Here is a 5,600-nt window from a genome sequence, read left to right as displayed (position 1 = left end):
GCCTCGGAGCTGGAGCGCCCCAGCACCCCTCGCATTTCACCAAGGCCCCCCCCAGGTGTCCTCCACCCCACGCCGCAAAGAAACGCCCAGCCACCAAACGTTAACGTTGTTTTAATTGCGGAATGATAAAACGACATTCCTAATTTAAAAGTCAAAAGCATCAAAAAACGTTCAGCTAACCCCACCTAAAGACGGCAGCAGCTCCCCGCCAGGCAGAAACAGCTTCGCTCCAATTCATTTACAGCGCAGGAACAATGAACCATTTGTTGTTAGAAAAAGAAACGGCGCCACATCCAACTTCTGCAATTAATCATTTTACCTACACACAAGTTTCTTCAAATAATCTCACACCATTATAACAGATGCCTGCCACAGACTAATACTTCATTTGTAATTACATACGTGTCTCGCCACAGCAGTACAGAAATTCCTGTGTTTTGGCATGAAATACGTAAACTGAAGGTGTGAAGAATGCCTGTTTTTTATACTTGAGTCTGGTGCCTTCAATCTGGAAGAAATGCAAAGATTCAAGCCCCTAACTGTCCCAGCAGCAAAAAACGTAATATTGCTGTAACTGACAACGCAGCCCTCCCCGACCTGCTCCGTAAAGCTCTGGAATTAACCCAAGACTTGTGTGCCCTGTGTGGCAGGTTCTGGACAGGGAGTTCCTCAGCTTTGAAGTACAGGCCAAAGTTACTGGTGAAACCTTGTGTTGTGGGTAATGAACCTTACACAGTCACCATCAGGATTCAAACGCGTTATGAGCAGGGAGTCAAATCCCCCAAAATCACCTTCGTTACAGAGATTTTCTCTGTCACATCAGCAGTCAGGTACCTTCTGTCTTTCCTGATGGGGTACGACCTCCCATAAAAGGTAAGTTCTGATTTCTTCAGCTGGGCTTCTTGACAGATTTTCTTCCCTTAAAACATGCTCCATTTATGACTAAAAATGGAACAGAAAAGATCCCTAAAAGATATTTAAATATGAACATTCACATTAAACAACAAAATGGATGTGGTGCGGAGAAGAACTCTGAACAAACAGCAGGGAGATGAGTATCTAAAACTGCTCCTTTGGTTCACTGATCTTTCTCCTTTTTGGCAGCACATCTTGACTAGATGAGAGTTCAAAGTGATGAACCTGCCAAGGGAAAATAAACATTGCATTACAGGTTGCCACACTGCACAGGCCTGTGGCCTGCCCCATGGCGTTACAAGTCCTACATGGGAAAAGCCCACCCTGAACAAGACGGCTGTGTGATGCATCGAGAGTTGCATGTGGAGCATGCCGCTTGACCTTGCTATCACCTGGTCCCTGCCCAGAGGTGCGAAGCCTGGAGTAACATCTGGATACTATTTTCTGGCAGAATTGACCCTCCCTCCAAAGGGAAGGAGGGCTGGGATGTATTTATGCTGTAACAGCAGGACCTCCTGTGTGTCACAGCTTCAAGGGAACATACTGAAGGCTGTTCCCTCCACAGAGGCAACACTCCTGAAGTCCAATTCCATGAGCAGCTGGGAGCCAAGGCAGTGGCCCCAACTGCAGACACTGCAGAGCCAGGCGGCACCAGGAGGGCTTTGCACAACAGCAGAGTGCCCCGTACCAATGGGAGAGGGGGCTCAGCACCACACAGGCTCACATTACTGAGTTTAATCCAATTATTTCTCACTTGCACACGTGTGAAAAGATGAGAATTCAGCCTTTAACTCTGCTGTGCTTTTGATCATTTAAAGCAACTGTGCTTTGTTTAAATTCTAGTATTGAGTTCATTAACAAAACCTTTTATTTATAAGAAAGATACAGTGATAGTGAGCACACAGAACAATGTTCTTTTTTTTCACATCAGCGAATAACAAAAAAATACTGTGTATGGAAGTAAAAAAATTCTATTCTGCGAAGCAGTACTTTTTTTCCTTCACATCAGCGAATAACAAAAAAATACTGTGTATGGAAGTAAAAAAATTCTATTCTGCGGTAAGCAGTACTTTACAAAAGACTGAATCTACTAGTTCTATATTCTGAATTTAACATCTCCACTTCATGAATTTGTTGCAAACTCTGTCAGCCCTTTTCGCATGCAGCTTTCATACACAGATATTTTTAAGACACAGACCAATTTCTCTCTGGATTTCTTTAGAACATTCTGCTGAGGAATGAAATTTGCATGCTCCCAAGCTTGATTTCCATCAGCCTTCATAGAAATAAGGCAACCATTCGTTTCGGAGAAAACTACTGGCAACAATTGAGCTGCACATTATGAATCCTTACACAACTACTGTTCCCTAACCTGCACAAAAAATTAATGAAGAGCTTTCCTGAGCGGGGACAGGAAGGGTACAATTTTCCTTGGCCCTGACATGTAATTTCCCCTCCTGACTGTAAGTGAAGAGCGCTTACTTATTTACTAGAACAGTAGTATTCGCCCCACAGCTTCTTCTGAGAAGAACCTACCAGTAACCCTGAACATTCACAAGTAGGAGAGATGTTGAGGTCTTGTGAAGGCCTTCCAGCGCCTCACAAAGCTGAAGCTACCAAGCTCAGTTGGTAAAGGCAGCAGCAACAGACAGATGGGGGCCCCCAGTGCCATCCCCAAAGGCCAAATTCCACCCTGAAGACAACTTCTGCTCCACTGGTGCAAGGCTGGAGGAATTTGGCTCCCCACAGGTAGCACTGACTACAAGACTCATCTGCTGCAATGTGATTAAGCAAAGAAATAACAGATTTTTCTTGGTGTGAGTCATAGATCTGAGGTTAGAATTTTGGCCTTGTGTTTTCCAAGTGAAATCACTAGCAAGCATATGGTACACTGGGCTGGGGATCCCTCCTGCACACACTCCTACCAACTATGGACTAAACCAGCGGGGAATTTGGCTAAACACATTCTCAAGAAGATGTAAATCAATCCTAATGAATCTTTCTCAACCTGTGTTAACTACATCAACACTCAGCTTTTAACTCTTTGGAACAGACTTTTTTTTTTTTGACTGTAAGAATCCAAATGTGTTGAATGGGAATTTTAGAAATTATGAGAGTTTCATTCTGTCAACATGGAATGTATTAAAGCTTAGAGTTTTATTCACTGTGTGGAACAGAAAAAGGCTTAAAGAAGAACAGAACTAGAGAAAAAAACTATACTAACAGTGCTGGTTTGAAATATCTTTCCACTTCTTGTCCTGCTCTCTGACACATTAAGTTCAGACGTCTTACTTGCCAAATGATCGACCTAAAATCAAAAAATAGATGTTGCCTTGTGACAGCAGTAAAAAAAAAAATATATATTAGAGGCTACAGCAAGGTTCAGTGCTGTAGCGTGCAAAGAGCTCTGGCTCTGCTCACCACAGCGCCTGAGCTGAAATTTAAATACAGGAGTATACCCATTGAAGTCAACAGCACTATTTACTGCTGAATGTGTCAAAGAGCCCTGACAGATCAAAGCATCAGTTATTTTTATACAGTAAGTCACTCACGGTTACCTAGGGCTATTCTGTTTTAAGAAATCTTAAGGACCTGTGTTTGAAGTAGTCCTCCACATTTAAATTATACCATTTTGCTATATGCAGGGAATATAGCCTGAGTTTTAAGTCTGAGTAATAAACCTGCATTTTAAGTTTTAATCAACTTTAATCAAGTTTTGGTCTGTCAGAATTAGCAGAGAAATTTCTATTAGGCAGAGTGTTTGGTTATGGCAGTTTATAAACATGGAAATGACATTCCCATTTATCTTAGTATCAGTCAGACCATCTGTTTGGTTTGAAATCTGTATCACAGAAAAACAGCCTTTTGTTACTGCTTTTGATTGCTTTAGAATATTAATCATTTTTGTGAAACAGTGGAAAGTAAAACGTAAATGCATTTTATTGCTGAAAATACTGCGTTAAATAAACCTTTAGCAGATTACCTGTTAATCACTCAAAGTAGGAAAGAAGCTTCACAAAAGCTCTAGTAGAAGTTTAAGACAACAGAGTGCAGTTTTCATACCTGAGGATTAGAAACATACAGATTCTGGTTCCCTCCAGCCTTCGCAACTTCATCCTCTTCACAAGTTACATTTGGTTCTATAAAAGAGTTGTTAAATAATAAAGCCCACCACTGACAACACACTAGCAGCCTAACACTGATGCTTTGCCACAAAGAACACCCGCACATTATAAATGCAGCAAACAGGTGCTTCAAAGGGCTCCAATTCTCTATGTGCAAGCAAGTCATTAACTCCACCAAGCATTACATTCTCTTACATCTTTAATTCAGCGATTTCCTATCACAACTTCCTATCGCAGGCACTTAAGAGATGCTTATGCTAGGTAGTACAGATTTACACGCAGGATCTTTGGAAGAGTGGGCTTGATCCCCAAACTCGTTTATACACTGTACTGCTAAAGGCCACGAAGAATGAGCAGCCAGTTCTGGAGGTTTTTTTTGTGGTGTTGTTTCTAATCCCTGCTGTTTTTTTTTCTAGGATACAAAATGTAAGCATGAACTGGTTAAAGATTATGTGCTTCAGCTGTTGAAGTGACTGAAGAATTTCAGGGCCACAAATGCATTTTCCTGTGTCTTGCAGTTCCAGTAAATAAAACATTGTACCAACTCCATAAGACAAGCAATTCGCTGCATTTTTGCATGCTTCTGGAACTTCTATGAATTTCTAAAAGCAACAGATACAGCTTTATGTGGTTATTCCAGTTCTGCAGCCTACTAGCATCATCAAGATAAAAATGCTAATCTACACATGCTGCTTCCTACACATTTCCATGATTATTTTTGAACAGCATGGAAATGTTAGCTGTTTTTGCAAAGTTGCACATTTTATTTCTGAAAAAAAAATTAATGCCACTATTTAAATACACAGCACAGCCTGTTCAGTGTTGGGCTTGAATGACAGGGCACTCTAACCCATTTTAAAAAAATAAAATCCAGGCTCAACTTGCTTTCTCCAACTGCTTCCACAAGCACTCAGACACCATGGTAGCCCCAACAAGCTCCTAGTCTTGTTTGGGTTGAGAGGACCAAAAGCCTCAGCACTAACACAGTTGCCGCTTTTGTAGTTATGTGGAAAGCAACACGTCTGGAAGTTTTTATGGAAAATCGGTGTTTCTGAAGTCTGCAGAACCAGAGTTATATTTCAAAGCAGATGCAACTTTAGGGAAATGCATTAAGAAGAGTGAACAGAGCAAGCAGCACTAATGGGCATTTCTTCCAAGAGTGCCATATATTCATTATCTCCACAGAAGCCTCTACCTCTGCTACAGAAAAAGAGCATTTTACACAGGCATCTCATCCAAATAAAGTTCTCCCCTCCTCCTACCCTGATTTCAGTCATAAAGCTTGGTTTTTTACTTCACAGTCTTGAGAACTGTGTTCCTTTAGCTATCCTATTTTACATGAGCATATCAGAGCATTTCTGAGCATACTCATCTACATCATCTCTACTTAATCTTCTTCAAAAAAGGGCACTTATTTCCTCTTTTGATCTTTCTTTGCTATGTTTGAAATGCTTTATGTACACCCACCAAATGGGTACCAGTATTGTCTGGATGCTTCCTACATAGCCTCTCCAAAATGAGCAGACCAACAAGCAGCAATTCCTTCTTCAGTTTGGTAGC

This window comes from Aptenodytes forsteri, unplaced genomic scaffold, assembly GCF_000699145.1.
Source record: "Aptenodytes forsteri isolate BGI_AS27 unplaced genomic scaffold, ASM69914v1 Scaffold393, whole genome shotgun sequence".
Taxonomy (NCBI): Eukaryota; Metazoa; Chordata; class Aves; order Sphenisciformes; family Spheniscidae; genus Aptenodytes; species Aptenodytes forsteri.
This window is presented reverse-complemented; position numbering follows the sequence as displayed.